Below are 19,212 nucleotides of genomic sequence, written 5' to 3'. Positions count from 1 at the left end.
TGCCTGTACATTGAGCAGGCCTTACTTAGACAAAATAAATGGGCTTTTCATGTTTAATAAACTTAAGGCCTGCTGAGAACGATGAAGGAAATCTTATCATAGAACAAGAAAAGAAAGCTATGTCGGGACACATCAATTGATGTATCCTCTTTCTATAAGTAGACAAAATATAAAGCTGCTTACCTTATTTAAAATCTCACAAATTTGTATTAGAAATGTTTTGGTTGCAAATCACAAAATTTACTTTAGGGTCATCTAGGGAAAAAGTGGCCGGGAATTCATTGGCTCAATAACTGAAAAGTCCAAGGGTAGAAGTTCAGTCTAAATGTTCAGATGTAAATGAGTCCAAATTAGATTTAAGCTGAAAAAGTTCAGCGCTTGGAGGGGCTGTGTCTGCATGTACCACATATGTGTGTCTTGAGGGTGGGCGTGGGGGTGGGGGACTGGATGAAAATCAGCCCTACCTCAACTGCAGGAACTTAGAGTAGGGAAGGGGTGGTTCTCCAAAGGAAAACCAACATGCTTCTAGAAGCAGAAGAATGGATATTGGGCCGGCAAAACCAGCAGATCTCTAAAATTATTTCTGTCCTCAAAGTCTTCCATAAACTTATTTGAAATTGTCACCATTATTTTTCATTGTTTAAGACTTTAAGACTCAGGAGTTTGGTATAGATACTCTGAAGCGAAGTTTCTCAACCCTAGCTACACATGATCAGAATCATGGGGCTGGCCAAAAAATGCTTTTAAAATACACACATCTGAGCCTAACCTTTCAAGTGAGGTTCAAGATCTCAAGTTTTGTCCATGCGGTAAGTGGTTGAAAGGATTAAAACACTGTGCGAAGTTAATAGCAGTAGGTATCAGTTCCTCATCCCACATCTTCCCATGCTCCCCCACCTTTTCTCCACCCAAGCTATCAGTGAGGACTCTTGGACAGAATAGGCACCCCATTAATATTAGTAGAATTGAATATGGCAGAACTGAGCGGAGAGGATACTCTGTACTATCCATGTTGGTCTTGTGTGTGCTCAAACACCCTCTAGGCCAGTAGGGGAGTTCAGAGCTGGGGGGGCACTCCAGGTACCAATCAACAATCAGTCCCGTCATAGGGAATCAAAAGGAGTCTACAATTTAAGGGTAGATTTAGAAGTCAGGTCAAGAGAGGGGATTTGGGGTTTTCTTGGTATAGGTAAAGTCCTGGAAGCAAAAGGAAGCCTGTCCTATTTGGGGACTGGAGAGTAGTTCTTTATGGCTAGAGGATAATGCCTGAGGGCAAGGTGAGCAGGGCTGAAGCTGGAGAAAAAAGCTGGGGAAGTTAAGTGCTAAGTTTATTTTTATTCAAGTGCTCAGGGCTCTAAAGAAATGTTTATTACAGACCCAAATCCCACACATTCTATCATTTTCAGCGTGGGAATGTTCCATTTGTGAGTTGAACAAAACAATTGCAGTTTTAAACTGGATTTTAAAAAACAGCTGAGAAATTAATCCCAAGAGCCCCCTTAAAACTACTAGGATTTGGCGCTCCTGTTCTGCAGTGCCGCGGCTTTGCCACAGGGGTGCAGTGCAGCTCAGCCGACAGTAAGGACTGGAGCAGAGGGACGCAGGGTCTGTGGGGCGGGGCTCCAGGGAATCCCTCCCCAAAGCAACAAATGTGGTTCTCCCGGAGCTAGGTGGAGCACGCAACTCCATTTCTACCCCCAGCTTCCTCTACGACCCATTGCCCTCTTTCTGCCAAATGACAAATACCAAAAAAAAAACCCTACTATAAATAATGTGTGTAGAGCACAAAAATATCTGCAAATTGATGGTCTCTACAGTGCTTGGTTTCATGTCCCACATCTAAGTAAACAGTGGGATTGCCTAGTTTAAAAAAAAAAAAAAAAGGAAAGAACCCAATGTCCAATGATCAGGGATTGACTAAGTAACTTATGGTATATTCATACAGGTAAATACAATGCAGCCATTAAAAGGTAGGAGAAATTATAACAAGAAAACGTTACGTGAAAAAAGCAAAATCCAAACAATATATGGTGAGATCCTAGTGTTTTTTTTTTTTTTTTTTTTATAGATTTATTTAGTTGAGAGGAAGAGAGAGTGCGTGAGAGAGCAAGCATGAGCTGGGGCAGGGCAGCGGGGGTGGGCCGTGGGGGGCAGAGGGAAAGGGAGAAGCAGGATCCTGGCTGAGCAGGGAGTCCTTCCTGGGGAGGATCCTAGGACTCCCAGATCATGACATGAGCTGAAGGCAGTGAAATCCTAGTTTTTTTTTTTTGTTTTTTTTTTTAAGATTTTGTTTATTTATTTATTTGACAGAGATCACAAGTAGGCAGAGAGGCAGGCAGAGAGAGAGGAGGAAGCAGGCTCCCTGCTGAGCAGAGAGCCCAACGACGTGGGGCTCGATCCCAGGACCCCGGGATCATGACCTGAGCCCAAGGCAGAGGCTTTAACCAACTGAGCCACCCAGGCGCCCCAGTGAGATCCTAGTTTTATTAAAGTGTTTATGTAATATATATTTACATAGAATAAAACTCTGGAAGTTGTCTGTAATCATCTCTTTTTTTTTTTAATATTTTATTTATTTATTTGACAGAGATCACAAGTAGGCAGAGAGGCAGACAGAGAGAGAGAGAGAGAGAGAGAGAAGCAGGCTCCTGGCTGAGCAGAGAGCCCGATGCGGAACTCGATCCCAGGACCCTGAGATCATGACCCGAGCCGAAGGCAGCGGCTTAACCCACTGAGCCACCCAGGCGCCCCTGTAATCATCTCTTTATGGTAGAGTTACTGTTGATTTTTATTTTCTTCTTTACAGCGTTCTATATTTTACAAAATATGAATATACTTTTATATTTGGAAGAAAATTAATGAAAGAAATTCCAAAACAAATAAGCAAATATCCATCCCACCTTACAGAAAAGGATGAGCAATTTCATAACTTATTATAATTACATGAGGCTATGGTGGCTCATGGGACTGATTCCATGATTGCATATGAACACCATCCTCCACTGGTACAGCCCAGGGACTAAGAATCATACTCATAAGTCCTTGAAAGAACAATGAAATACAAGAACATATTAGGAGTGATTATAGATAATTTGTTATTTTCTTTTGAGGGCTTTCCTGTGTTTTCAGATTTTCTATAGAAACATGTAAAGATTTTATTTAAAAATACAAAACATAAGGGACACCTGGGTGGCTCAGTTGGTTAAAGCTGCGGCCTACGGTTAGGGTCATGATCCCAGGGTCCTGGTATCAGTCCCACATGGAGTTCCTTGCTCAGCAGGGAGCCTGCTTCTCTTTCTGCCTCTCTGTCTGCTTGTTTGGGCACTCTCTTTCTCTGACAAATAAATAAATAAATAAAGTCTTTAAAAAACATAACATAAAAGCAGATACAGACTGACTACAAAATGAAAAGCAAACACAATGAAATGAACGGGAAGGGGAAAAACAAAGATTTGAACGTCTTACAGTTACTTACAGTTGTTTAGAATTCATCCTTCCTCAATTTGAAACAGGATTTAGCTTGTCCGATGTGATTTGAGACATCATTTTTTCACACTAAACATGACAATTTTGATCAATATGTCTTTCGAATAAAATTTCAAAAAATTTTAAACTTTAAAACCCTTTTAAAATCACAAAAGCATTGTGCATTTTTTGTGTGTGAAAAATAAGTATCTGTAAGCTGGTAATTTCTTCACTAAGAACTGTGAATATTTTGTTACACAGTCTCTCAGATATATAAACCGGTATTTTTAAATAAAGCAGGAACCTGGTGTTTTGTGACCTCCTAAATTCACATATTATATGTACTACACTTTTCTCCATGTCATTAAATACATGATTTTTAATGGCTAGGATGTGTACTTGTTTTTGTACCATACTTTATTCAAGTAGTCTCCTATTGTTTTTTTTTTTATTAAGATTTTATGTATTTATTCGTCAGAGAGAGAGGCACAGCAAGAGAGGGAGTACAAGCGGGGGGAGTGAGAGAGGGAGAAGCAGGCTTCCCACGGAGCAAGCAGCCCTATGTGGGGCTCAATTCCAGGACGCTGGGATCATGACCTGAGCTGAAGGCAGACGCTTAAAGGCTGAGCCACCCAGGCGCCCCAAATAGTCTCCTATTGTTAAATATCTGTTAATTTTCTAGTTTTTAGCCACTAAGAATAATGATGATTTTACTATCTTTGTTCCTGTGTGTCTTTGATGGGCTTTATTTTATTTTTTTAGTACAAATCACTAGAACTGAGTTGGGTCGAAGACTTCAGTCATTTGAATGATACATAGAAAGGGTGCTTCAATCTGCATTCCCCTCAGTAGTATCTATTTTGAATATTACAGTATTATAAGGACTCTTAAAATTAGGTAGGGCTAGTCATCCAAACAGCCTCTTTTTCAAGGCTGTTTTGGCTATTATGGGTCTTTTGCATTTCCATGGGAATTTTAGAATCACCTGTCAGTTTCTACCAAAAAAACCCCCACTAACGAACGAACCAACCAACCAACAAACAAGAACCCCCCCCAAAACAAAACCAAAACAGTTGGGATTTTGATTGAGATAGCACTGAATTTAGAAATCAATTTGGGGAGAACTGACATGATTTATTTAATTATAAATTTATTTAAGATAGTTTTTAAAATTAATAAGCTTTTTAGTGCAATGTTAGCTATATAGGAAAATCGATGGGAAAGTAGAAAGAGTTCCCACATACCCTCTCCACCCCCCCATTTCCCATATAATTTACATCACATGAGTTACTGTGGTACATTGGTTACAACTGTTGAACCAATTTTTATGCATGATTATTAGCTAAAGTCTATAGCTTATGGTTCAGAGGCGTCATTCGTTGAGTGGTGTATTCCATAGGTTTTAACAAATATATGATGACACTATATCCACCATTACAGTATCATACAGATTGTTTTCATACTATTGATGTTGTATATTAAGCTTGTATCCCACAACCTTGTTCTAGTGGTTTTTGTATACATTATATTGGATTTTATACAAAGACAATCATTTTGTTTGAAAATAAGAACTATTTTACTTCTTTCTTTCCAAAACTTCTGGTACAATGTTGAAAAGAAGTGTTGATCCATGCCTGGCTCCTTATCTTAGGGGGTAATGCATTCAGTCTGTCACAATTGAGTATGATGTTAACTGTCGATTTTTTCACGGAAGTTCCCTAGTTTACTAAGAAAATGGATGTTGGATTTTTGCCTACTCAGATGATCATATGAATTTTCTTCTTTAGTTTAAGATGGGTGAATTACATTGATTCATTTTCTAATGATGTTTTGTCTTCTTATGTTATATCATAAAATATATGCCTTCAAAAACTCAAATGAATATTTTAGTAATAATGAACAGCTATTGAATGCTTACTATGTCCTTGGCATTATTCAAAATGTTTTTTTCTATTAATTACTCATAACAACCCCAGGAAGTACGTGCGGGTGTTATCTAACTTCAGAACTGAGAATCTAAGTAGTTAAGAAATTTGCTTCAAGGTCACACAGTTCAGTGTCTGGCTGAGCCAGGATTTGAACCCAAGCTGTCTGAACCTGCAACCTATTTTTTCTTTTCTTTCTTTCTTTTTTTTTTTTTTTTTTTAACATTACACATACTCTGGATGCCTGGGTGACTCAGTCGTTAAGCATCTGCCTTTGGCTCAGCTCCTGATCCCAGGGTCCTGAGATCCAGGCCCACACCGGCTCCCCGCTAGGCAGGAAGCCTACTTCTCCCTCTCCCACTCCCCCTGTTTCTGTTCTCTCTCTGTGTGTGTCTCTCTCTGTCAAATAAATAAATAAAATCTTTTTAAAAAATTACACATACTCCCAGAAACACAGACCATACCATCTTGGCTTGATGTTCAGATCCTAGTATAATGAATGGTGCATTCAAACATCTAACAAAAAAATGATATGGGAACGAGAGAAAAGGGTGCAGTGAAGGTGGAGTCTAATCTGCATTTGACTTGCTTCCACCAGACACAGAAGCCACATTTTATCTAAAATACCTCAAAACACCTGTTCCAGCCATATTTATAACCATTTATACTTATATCACTAAAGCATGAGCCTCTGTATGAAATTTAGAAGAAGAATCTGACTTCTCAATAGTTTTTTTTTTTAGAGTAAAAACAGGATTTGGAATCAGGTTGAGTGCTGTTCTAAGCACACGAATAATAGACACTAAAACTTTAATGGTATTTTAAAATCCCTCTTCCCCCCTAAAACTCTTTTTTGTTCTCTTGTTATTTTTTTTCCTTTCAAATTCTTATTTCATTTCTAGTTAGTTAACATATAGTGTAATATTGGTTTCAGGAGTAGAATTTAGTAATTTGTCACTTACATATAATCCCCACTGCTCATCATAATGAGTGCCCTCCTTAATGCCCATCACCCATTAAGCCCCTCCTCCAGCCACTTCCCTCCATCAACCCTCAGATTGTTCTCTATAGCTAAGAGTCTCTGGGGCACCTGGGTGGCTCAGTGGGTTAAAGTCTCTGCCTTCAGCTCAGGCCATGGTCCCGGGGTCCTGGGATCAGGGTCCTGGGATCGGGGTCCTGGGATCGAGCCCTGCATCGGGCTCAGCAGGGAGCTTTGCCTCTCTCTCTGCCTGCCTCTCTGCCTACTTGTGATCTCTCTCTGTCAAATAAATAAATAAAATCTTAAAAAAAAAAGTCTCTGATGGTTGGCCTTCCCCCCTCCTCTTTTCCCCCCCTTCCTACACATTCACTTATTTTGTTTCCTGAATTCCACATATGAGTGAAATCATATGGTATTTGTCTTTCTGTGATTGACTTATTTTGCTTAGCATAATACCCTCTAGCTCCATCCACGTCAGTGCAAATTCTTTTTCATTTTTCATTCTTTTTGATGGCCAAGTATTCCATCAAAATATTCCATTGTATATCTATACCCTTCTACTTTATCCATTCATCAGTTGATGGACACTTGAGCTCTTTCCATAGTTTGGCTTTCTTTGCTAATGCTACCATATACATGGTGTGCATGTACCCTTTCGAATCTGTATTTCTGTATCCTTTGGGTAAATACCTAGTAGTGCAATTGCTGGGTCATAGGGTAGTTCTATTTTTAACTTTTTGAGGAACCTCCATATTGTTTTTCAGAGTGACTACACCAGTTTGCATTCCCACCAGCAGTGTAAGAGGGTTCCCCTTTCTCCATATCCTCGCCAATATCTGTTGTTTTCTGTGTTGTTAACTTTAGCCATTCTAACGGGTGTGAGGTGGTATCTCACTGTGGTTTTGATCTGTATTTCCCTGTTGATGAGTGATGTTGAGCATCTTTTCATTTGTCTTCTTTGGAGAAATGTCTGTTCATGTCTTCCGCCCATTTTTTAACTGGATTATTTGGTTTTTTGGGTGTTGAGTTTGGTAAGTTCCTTATAGATTTTACTAGGCCCAAATCCCCCCCACCTTCATTTTCCACTTCCTTCTCCTAATGTCCTCCATGCTATTCTTTATGTTTCACAAATAAGTGAAACCATATGATAATTGACTTTCTTTGCTTGATTTATGTCACTTAGCATAATCTCCTCCAGTCCCATCCATGTTGCTGCAAAAGTTGGGTATTCATCCTGTCTGATGGCTGAGTAATATTCCATTGTATATATGGACCACATCTTTATCTATTCATCTGTTAAAGGACATCTTGGCTCTTTCTACAGTTTTAGTATAGACATTTTAACGATGTTTGTTCTTCCAATCCATGAGCATGGAATTTCTCCCCATTTCTTTGTGTCCTCTTTAATTTCTTTCATAAGTGTTCTACAGTTTTCAGAGTACAGATCTTTTACCTCTTTAGTTAGTTTTATTCCTAGATATCTTATTGTTTTTGGTGCCATTGTAAATGGAATTGATTCCTTGATTTCTCTTTCTGCTACTTCATTATTGGTGTATAGAAATGCAACAGATTTTCATACATTGATTTTATATCCTGGACTTTGCTGAATCCGTATATTATTTCTGGCAATTTTTTTTTTTTTTTTTTTTTTTTTTTTGGTGGAGTCTTTTGGTTTTTCTACAGAGTATCATGTTGTCTGCAAATAGTGAAAATTTGACTTCTTCCTTGCCAGTTTAGATGCCTTTTATTTCTTTTTGTTGTCTAATTGCTGAGGCTGAGACTTCCAGGACTATGTTAAATAGTAATGGTAAGATTGGACATCCCTGTCTAGTTCCTGACTACAGAGGAAAAGCTCTCAGTTTTTCCCTACTGAGGATGATATTAGATGTGTGTCTATTGCATATGATTTTAATGATGTTAAGCTATGTTCCCTCTACATCTACTTGTTGAGGCTTTTTATCAAGAAAGGATGCTGTATTTTGTCAAATGCTTTTTTTTTTTTTTGCATCATTTGAAGGATCATACAGTTCTTTTTTTTTTTTTTAAGATTTTATTTATTTATTTGACAGACAGAGATCACAAGTAGGCAGAGAAGCAGGCAGGGGTGGGGGAAGCAGACTCCCTGCTGAGCAGAGAGCCTGATGCGGGGCTTGATCCCAGGACCCTGGGATCATGACCTGAGCTGAAGACAGAGGCTCTAACCTACTAACCCACTGGAGAGACAGAAGCACGCTCCCAGATGAGCAGGGAGCCTGATGCAGAACTCAATCCCAGGACACTGGAATCATGACCTGAGCTGAAGGCAGACACTTTACGACTGAGCCACCCAGGCACCCTGAGAGGATCATAGAGTTCTTATACTTTCTTTTATTAATGTGGAGTATCACACTGATTTGTGGATTGATATTGAACCACCCCTGCAGCCCATGAATAAATCCCACTTGATCATGGTGAATAATCCTTTTAATGTACTGCTGGACTCAATTTGCTAGTATCTTATTGAGAATTTTTGCATACATGAACATCAGGGATACTGGCCTGTAGTTCTCCTTTTTAATGGCCTTTGCATGGTTTTAGAATCAAGATAATGCTGCCCTCAAAGGATGAGTTTGGAAGTTTTCCCTCCATTTCTATTTTTAGGAGCAGTTTGAGAAGAATAGATATTAATTCTTCTTTGAATGTTTGGTAGAATTCCCGTGAGAAGCCAACTGGCCCTGGACTTTTGTTTGTTGGGATATTTTTGACTACTGATCCAATTTATTTGCTGCTTATGCGTTTGTTCAAATTTTCTATTCCTGTTTCAGTTTTGGTAGTTTGTATGTTCCTAAGAATTTGTCTGTTTCTTCCATATTGCCAGTTTGGTGACATATAATTTTTCATAATATTCTCATAATTGTTTGTATTTCTGTGGTGTTGGTTGTGATCTCTCCTCTTTCATTCATGATTTTATTTATTTCAGTTCTTTTTGATAAGTCTGGCCAGGGGTTTACCAATTTTATTGATTCTTTCAAAGAACCAGCTCTCAGTTTCATTGATCTGTTCAACTGTTTTATTCTGCTTATTTCTGTATCATTTGCTTCTGCTCTAATCTTTATTACGTCTCCTCTTCTGCTGTCTTTAGGCTTTATTTGCTGTTCCATCTCTAGCTGTTTAAGATATAAGGTTAGGTTGTGTATTTGAGACTTTTCTGGCTTCTTGAGGTAGGCCTGTATTGCAATATACTTCCCTCTTATGACCTCCTTTGTTGTATCCCAAAGGTTTTGAACAGTTGTGTTTTCATTTCCATTGCTTCCATGTATTTTTGATTTCTTCTTTAATTTCCAGGTTAACCCATTCATACTTTAGTAGGATGTTCTTCAATCTCCATGTATTTGTGGTCTTCCCCAAATTTTTCTTGTGGTTGACTTCAAGTTTTGTAGCATTGTGGTCTGAAAATATGCATAATATGATCTCAACCTTTATGTACTTGTTGAGGGCTGATTTGTGACCCAGTATGTGATCTATTCTGGAGAATGTTTATATGCACTTGAAATGAACGTGTATTATGCTGCTTTAGGATGAAATGTTCTGAATATATCTGTTAAGTCCTTCTGGTCCAGTATGTCACTCAAGGAATTGTTTGCTTGTGATCTTCTACTGAGATGATCTGTTTATTGCTGTAAGTGGGGTGTTAAAGTCCCCTACTATTATTGTATGATTATCAATGAGTTTTTTAAATTTTGTTATTAATTGCATTATATATTTGGGGTCTCCCAAATTGGGAGCAAAAGTATTTAAAAATTGATAGATCTTCTTTTTTTTTTTTTTTAAGATTTTATTTATTTATTTGACAGAGAGAGAGATCACAAGTAGACGGAGAGGCAGGCAGAGAGAGAGAGAGAGAGAGGGAAGCAGGCTCCCTGCTGAGCAGATAGCCTGACGCGGGACTCGATCCCAGGACCCTGAGATCATGACCTGAGCCGAAGGCAGCGGCTTAACCCACTGAGCCACCCAGGCGCCCCAGATAGATCTTCTTGATGAATAGACTCCTTCCTTATGATATAATATTCTTCCTCATCTCTTGTAACAATCTTTGGTTTAAAATCTAGTTTGTCTAGTATAAATACGGCTACTCTAGCTTTCTTTTGGCATCCGTTAGCATGATAGATGTTTTTCCTTACCCTCACTTTCAATGTGAAGATGTCTTTAGGTCTAAAATGAGTCTCTTGTAGGCAGTATATAAGTGGGTCTTGTTTTTTTTATCCATTCTGATACCGTATATCTTTGTCTTAATGGGAGCATTTAGTACATTCACATTCAGAGAGATTATTTAAAGATTAATGCCTATTAATTACCTATAAAGTTGGTGTTTCTGGTGATGTTCTCTGTTCCTTTCTAGTCTTTGTTGCTTTTGGTCTTTTTTTCCTCCATTCGAAGAGTCCCCTTTAGTATTTCTTGCAGGGCTGGTTTAGTGGTCATGAAATCCCTTAGTTTTTGTTTGTCCTGGAAACTCTTTATCTTTCCTTCTGTTCTGAATGACAGCCTCACTGGATAAAGTATTCTTGGCTGCACACTTTCCCCATTCACCACATTAAATATATCATGCCACTATCTTGTGGCCTGCCAAGTTTCTGTGGACAGGTCTGCTGCAAACATGATCTATCTTCCCTTATAGGTTAAGGATTTTTTCTCCTCGCTCCTTTCAGGATTCTTTCCTTGTCTTTGTATTTTGTGGATTTGACGACGACATGTCTTGGTGATGGCCAGCTTTTGTTGAATTTAATGGGAGTTCTCTGTGCTTTTTGGATTTCGACATCTGCTTCTTTCCCCAATTTAGGGAAATTTTCATCTATAATTTGCTCAAATAAACCTCTGTTCCTTTTTCTTTCTCTTCTTCCTCTGGGACTTCTATGATATGAATGTTACTACGCTTTAAGGAGTAGCTGAGTTCCCTAAGTCTACATTTGTGATCCAATTCCTTTCTTTCCTTTTTTTTTTTTTTTGTTATTTTCTACAATTTTGTCTTCTATATCACTGATTCTTTGTCCATCCTCATTGTCATTGCATCCATTTGGTTTTGGATCTCAGTTATAGCATTTTTTATTTTGGTCTTAATAGCTTTTAGTTCTTTTATGTCTGCAGTAAGAGATTCTCTAGTGCCCTCAATGCTTTTCTCAAGCCCAGCTAGTATCCTTATGATTATTGTTTTATAGTCTGATTCAATTCTTACTTATATCTGTATTGATTAAATCTCTGGTCATGAATTCTTCCTATTCTTTCTTTTGGGGTGAATTTCTCCATCTTGTCACTATTTCTGGGTCACATGTGTGTGTGTGTGTGTGTGTGTGTGATTATTAGGAAAACTGGTTGTATTCTTGCTCCTGAGAGTAATGGCTATATCAAGAAGAGGTTAAAAAAAAAAAAAAAAAAAGGAGAAGCTAGACCCTATTTCCCCTAGAGCTGAAGCTTTGTAGCACTCTATGATCAATAGACTTGGTACATGTGAGGGGCTGGAGTTATGCTAGTCTTCTGGGAGAAGGGTCTGCTGCTCTGAATAGAGGTGGACTTACCCTAGTGGAGATGCACCTAGTGTGCAGGGGACTGGGGCTTGATATAAGCAGATCCAGCCTCCAGTGAGTGGTGCTATTTTGCTTACTGAACTCAGTCAGTGCTTAAGGGGTAGGGGAATGGCTTTGCTTCACTCTCTGGTCCCCAAGTGGGAAGCTTGCTCTTCCAGAAGCCCTCACAGAAGAGCAAATAATCCCTCTCTCATGTCCTCAGCTTCTGCCAGATCCCTGCCTTCACCCTTCCTGCCTCTGAGCTTTCTGCCTGGTAGGCAGCACAACACTCTTGTGTTTTATCTCAAGCATGTGGTTAGATTTTAAAACTCCAAATTTCAGAGATCTTCATACTGCAGATCTGTGCTGATCCTCTGGGGAAAGGGTCTTCAACACTGTGGCCAGTGCCATCTTGTCCCAGAAATTGGTTGCACAATGGTGCAGCAGGGAGTTTATGGTATAGTTTGGCTAAAAGCTGGCACCAAAGCTTGCTGCCCTCAGCGAGGGTCTTTGTTCCTGTGCTAGGGAACAGCACTGTCAGAGAGGCCATGCCACCACTCCCAAATATACTCCAAGCAGGGGATCTTCTCTTTGTGCAACCCAGGGGATCCTCAGACCACACTGCCCACTCCTGGGTCTCCACCCTCCTTCCCCACCGGAACATTGCCAAGCCCATCAGGTACAACCCTGGGGATGGTGTGGACCTTTAGACTCTGCCCACTGTTTATAAAAACTTGTGGTATTCAGCTCCTTTCCTTTTCCCCATCAGTGACTTTGGGGAAAGAGTTTTTCTTGTGTAATTCTCTGTGTGCGCTATCACCCTTTCTCTCTCTTTCTCTCTCTATTACTCCTTTCTCTGTGATCACAGCTCCCTCCCTTGGCAGCACCAGGTTATTAGAAATGCAAAAGGTGGGGCCTACCCCAAACCTCAAGAATCATTTAAACAAATCCCAGGTAATTTCTAAACACAGTAAAGATTAAAAAGCAGAGTGGGACCACCTGATGAACTTCATTTCCCTAGAAAACTTCCTGTACCAGGAAGCATGTACAAAAATGTTCATACTAGAGATGCTAAATATTTTGCAAAGCAGCTCTGCTTCTGATTGAAAATCAGTAATTTAGAACGTTTCTGACAAGCAAAGCTGACATCCAGTGGGATCTAGAGTCAAATGCTAGATGAACATGAATCCAAAAAAATTATTTGCACCCCTCAAAACATTCTTGCCTGTAGTCAATTACTTAGGTCTCTAAGTCAATATCTTGCTTTTTTTGTTTAAACAGGTTTGTGTTGGATTTCAGGTACATGCAATGAAAAAGCTGTAAGAAGAGAGAGTCAGGCCACACTATGAAGGGTCTCAGAGGCTAGGCTGAAGAACGTGAACAGATAGTTCCAAGTAAGGGTTTGTGAATTGGTGACTGAAGTGCCAAGAGGTTGGCCCTTTCAGCCTTTGGGGTAAATATGTAGCCTGAGATGACCACAGACCCCAGCTGGCCAACTGTGGCCTCACACAATTTTGCTCATTTACCCTAGTGTGCTAATGATCATCTCCGTGTGTGCCATGGTGAAAAAAACACTGGATATTATTGTTGCTGGTAATAGCTTGGTTTGTTTATTATAATTTAGACTGTAGTAAATGTACATAACATTAAATTGCCATCTTAACCCCTTTTATTTTTATTTTTTAAAAATATTATTTATTTATTTGACAGAGATCACGAGTAGGCAGAGAGACAGGCAGAAAGAAGGGGGAAAGCAGGCTCCCTGATGAGCAGAGAGCCCAATGCCGGGGCTTGATCCCAAGACCCTGAAATCATGACCTGAGCCAAAGGCAGAGGCTTAACCTCTGAGCCACCCAGGTGCCCCTTAACCCCTTTTAAGTGTAAAGTTCAGTAGTGTTAAGTATATTCACACTGTCATGCACCTGATCTCTAGAACTTTTTTCATCTTGTAAAATTAAATCCTATATGAGTTCAACAATATTCTGCCATTCCCCTTCCCTCAGTCCCTAACAACCACCATTTTACTTTTTGTCTCTATGAATTTGATGACTGTGTGTACCTCATATGAGTGGAATCATACAAGAGTTGTCCTTTTATGACTGGCTTATTTCACTTAGCATAATGTCTTCAAGATTCATCCATATTGTAGCATGTGTCAGAACTATTACAAATTATTTTTTCCAAGGAAAGGATTAAAGCTTCCTTCCTAAGAAATAAGCAGCATTCTTATGTGAGCAGAAATTATCTGTTTGGAAGATGCAGAAGATTAGGATGAACTCTGTGCCTGGGATGATGCATTTCCCAAGGGAGAAATTTACCTTGCTTGTTTTCATTGAACCCAGGAATCTCTAAATTGATACAATAGTAAATAATCCTTTTTTTTTTTAATCAGAACTTCAGTAGTTCTATTCAACTCAAGTAGAAATTTCCTGAGAGTTTCAGTGAAAGAGCCTGCAAAAACTGCTTAACCAGAAGGCTGTCAGTTGTCCAATTCATGCTGCTCACTGGTTTCTGTATTTGATAGGACATGGTAACTATATGAATCAAAACTGGATGACCCAAAATACAGAAGAAGGTTTGATTCCGAATCTTTCCTTTATTTGGTTCATTTCGTTTCCGACAACTTGCAACCTTACCCTTTCAAATTCGAATTGCATTAATTTTCACCCACCAAAGAGCTAGTTTTATTTCCCCTTTCATTGTTAGGCAAATAGACTTTTTCTTAAGTAAGTATTCACAGTTAATTCATGTATCTCTAGAGTCTTACAGACAGTTGCCTGGGAATATTAATGAGGTGGTCTTGAAAGTACTGGTTGTTAATTTTTTTTCCCTTTTAATTGATAGGCTGTTTGGCTGTTTCTTTGCTGTACAGTGGCAGGATCAGGGAATGCACTTCTTTGGAAAAGTAAATTCTTCCCATTGGCTTAGTCTTTATCTTCAACGTCTTGTATTTATTTTAATGTATGACATACAGTACATTAAAAGTATCTACCATGGATGAAAAAGTTTTAAGAAATAGCTTGCCACACTATTCACCAAGGTATTACCAGTTACTAGAAAAAAAAGTGAATAGAATTCAATGCTCCAGGGACGCCTGGGTGGCTCAGTTGGTTAAGCAGCTGCCTTCGGCTCAGGTCATGATCCCAGCGTCCTGGGATCGAGTCCCGCATCGGGCTCCTTGCTCATTGGGGAGCCTGCTTCTCCCTCTGCCTCTGCCTGCCATTCTGTCTGCGTGTGCTTGCTCTCTCTCCCTCTCTCTCTCTCTCTCTCTGACAAATAAATAAATAAAATCTTTAAAAAAAAAAAAAAAAAGAATTCAATGCTCCAAAAGCTCTTACTGTAATTCCTGCCATCATTTTTGGAAACTTATAATTATTTTATCACTTATAAAATAATTAAACTTGATAGATTTCAGTGTGCATTAGAGCATTAGAGCATATTCAATTCAAACCATAATAAGAGATACAGCTTCATATTTGTAGCTCTGAATGAGTATTTTTACTTTCTTCCCTAATGTTCATTAATTACTCTAATTTTTGGTACCTTTCCTTCATTTAAACATTTCCTAAAGTTCTGAAACTTGTAAAGGCAAGATATTAAGGAAAAAAACCTTTCCCAATATAAATTTTTAAACTAGTCCTATCCAGAATCTTGATATGTAATGACTCACCGTTAAGCTAGACATTTTAATGTATTAAATATAATTGGTAAAGTTACTGAATTAAGCATTTCATGATACTGTTTTCCCAAATTTCATTATTCAGTTACTGCTAAATCTTCTATGAAAGCAGAAGTAGAGTGTAAGCCTAAAATATATTTAAGCTTGTGTACAGCACAGGGAACAAAGCAATAGAGATTCACATTGTATAGTGTTTTCACTGAGAGAATAATGAGGACTGATCAGGAATTTTCAAAATAATTTTGAAACATTTCTTGTTGAGTTTATTGCTATTCAAAGGTAAGTAGGATCTCCCAAATGTACGGTAAGATTTTTGGACCCCCAGAATGGGCCCAAAATGCTCTCAAAAATAAAAAAAAAAAAACCAAAATTTAACAATAGTTTTTGATGGGGTTTTGGAATAGAATAAAATAGAATAGAATAGAAAATATATATTATATAATGCATTATATATTATATATAATAATATAATATTAATATAATATAATATAATATTTGTTGGGTCTGTAATCAAAGGAGCAAGACTGATACAAAGCGAAGGTCAAGCAAAGCTTTACTTCGTGCCAAGCATCGAGAATCAAACTGACTGGCCAGGGCCGTCTCTTATAAAGAGGTGACCTCTCTCTGCCTTACAGACTAGCTTTTAAGGGCAAAGGCCATGTGGTTGGGCCTGGCCACGGACAGGTGGCCAATGAGATTGTAACACACAGAGAAAGCTGCACAGTCATGCTAGGTCACACATAAGTGACCAATTGAATCAATTGAATTACAATTTACCCTATAGTAGATATTTGAACTAGCCTATCACCTTGGTTAGAATTGGCGCCCAAAATGTGCCCAAAGGACAGGGCCCATACTCCTTGGTAGCTAGGGAGACAGTATGCACCCCCACTGATTGGATACCTCCACCTGGCCTGAGCCACCCTTGTACTTGGGCTTTGTTACCTGGGACTGGTTTCTGGGACTTGTTTTTAAGTAAGTCCCCTGGGGGGGGAAGGTGGGCAGGGACAGTTTAAGTTTTATTGTGTAAACAACAAAATCACTGTTTAACTGGATGGAATCACTCTGGCTAAATAGGCCCTTACAGTATAACATATTTGGAATAAACCAAGGTTTGGTGGAGTGAGATCTGGAGCTGATGCCCAAGAAAGAATTCTTGAGGCATCTTTCGTGCAAAATGGTGGTTTAATAAAGCACGGGGACAGGATCCATGGGCAGAAAGAGCTGCTGCCCTGGGGTGGTGAGGGGTGGCTGATTATATACTATGGGATTGGGGAAGGTAAGGAAAAAAGAGGTTTTCAAAAGGATTTTCATATGTTAAAGAAGACTCCCAGTCTACCTGAGGCCTTGCCATTGTCAAGTTAAGGTTGTTTTCCCTCTAGCAAGGCATTAACATGAAGATAGTTTGGAGCTTCCTGGAGGAACATTGCACGCTGCCCACTTCAAATATCTGTCAACTGGCTGCTGGTTATAAAGACATTTAATTGTATCTACATTTCCTTCTAGAAGCTTGGTTATTTGATAGAAATGCTTTGTTCTTATAGATAGCTAAAACATTTGTAAACTGAGGGAAACTCCTGTCTTGCAGGATTGTGATCTCTCTGAGTTAACTATTTGTTTTTCCTTCCCTTAGCTTTAGGGCCAGCTTTAGCCAGGAGGGCCTGAGGAATATTACATATATTCCAGGGGGTGGGGAGGGGCAGGGGGGAGGGGGGCTTGTTGTGGGATATCAGTTTCTGCTTTGTTCCCTCCTCAGTTTTCAAGGCAATGGACATCAGGCAAAGAAGGAGAATGATCCTTGGAAAACGGAGAATGAACAAGGGTAGCTCTGTGATTGCTGTAGCTTCCTGCTTTGGGAGAAATTCCAGGCCATAGAGATGAAGGAACAGAAGGCAAGCCGGGGACAAAACAGAAGCCGATACCCCACAACTCCCCACCCCCTTGGGATATATAGAAGCCTGCTTCTCCCTCTCCCACTCTGACTGCTTGCGTTCTCTTTCTTGCTGTGTCTCTCTGTCAAATAAATGAATACAATCTTTAAAAGATATAAGTAAAGAATTCTTTCTTGGTCATCAGCTCTGGACCTCACTCCACTGAACCTCACCTGTATTCCTAAACCCCATCAGTAGGGCAGCGAGCAAGAATCCAGACAAAGTTCAGTGAGCTCTCTGAGCTGCGATGGAATGGAGAGTCCAAAGTCACCAAAATGGTTAGCATCCATAGGACAGAGCACCAGAGAAGAGCTGCACGGAGAGACAATGCTGGCGAGATCCAGGGGGCCCCCTTAAGTGTTCAGCAGGGTATTGATAAGTGCAGGAATGGGAGGAAACTAGCTGAGTCTCAGACCCAATTATTTCAAAGGCACAAATTACCAAAGCTCACTCAAGAAGAATTAGTTCAACACCCCATATATTCATTAACAAAATTGAATATGTAAAGAACCTTCCCCAAAAGAAATCTCCAGGCCCCCAGATGCTTTTCTTGGAAATGCTATGACACAACCAAGAAAGAAATAATAGCAATTATAAACAAACTTCCCAGAAACTTTAAGAAGAGGAAATACTTTCCGATTCATTCCATCAGGGCAGCGTTCCCCTGACACCAAAACCAGACAAACACATAAGGAAACTAGAGGTCAAAAGCACTCATTAATGTAGACCCAAAAAATTCTGAAACAAAAGGCAATATATAAAAAGGCTAGTACATCATGACTAAGCAGGCTTTACCCCAGGAATGCAGAGGACACTGTTTTTCATAACAAATGTGAAATGGTTCCCCGAACAAATCAGGCTGTTTCCATACAATAAAATAACAGTTAAATACTATTCAATAGTTTGGAACCATTGTTCTCACTTTGGTGTGCATCTGAATCACCTGGAGTGTTTGTTGAACAACTGATTGCTGAGTTTCTGATTGATTGGTGAGGTGCAAAGCCCTAGAATTTGCATTCTACCAAATTCCCATGTTCCTGCTGCTGCTCTGGGACCGCACTTTGAGAATCACTAGTTTAGGTGGGGGTTTTAAACCTTGGCACTATTGACATTTTAGACCAGAAAATTCTTTCTTCTCGGGAGCTGTCCTGTGCATTGCAGAATACTCAGCAGCATCTCTGGCCTCTACCCCCTTGAGTAGCATTTCTTTCTCCTTTCACAATGACAACCAAAACCATCTCTGGACATTGCCAGATGTCCCTTAGGGAGGCAAAATTGTCTCCTGCTGAGAACCACTGGTTTAGAAGAATGAACTAGTTATATTAACCAATCTTAAAAATATAGTTTATCTTTAAAATAGCGGGAAGCAAAAAAGACATATAGATAGTCTCCATTAATGTAAAATTTAAACATACAAACTGTATTTTTCTCCTTTTAAAATTTTTAAAAAAGATTTCATTTATTTATTTGATAGAGACACAGTGAGAGAGGGAGCACAAGCAGGGAGAGTGGGAGAGGAAGCAGACTTCCCACAGAGCGGGGAGCCTGACGTAGGGCTCGATCCCAGGACCCCAGGATCATGACCTGAGCCAAAGGCAGACACCTAATGACTAGGCCACCCAGGTGCCCAACAATGTATTTTTCTAGATACGAATGTATACATTAAAATTTTTAAAAAATAAGGAAAAGGAGGACA

Source organism: Enhydra lutris, unplaced genomic scaffold, assembly GCF_002288905.1.
Source record: "Enhydra lutris kenyoni isolate GAN:26980312 unplaced genomic scaffold, ASM228890v2 scaffoldscaffold3, whole genome shotgun sequence".
NCBI classification, from domain to species: domain Eukaryota; kingdom Metazoa; phylum Chordata; class Mammalia; order Carnivora; family Mustelidae; genus Enhydra; species Enhydra lutris.
This window is presented reverse-complemented; position numbering follows the sequence as displayed.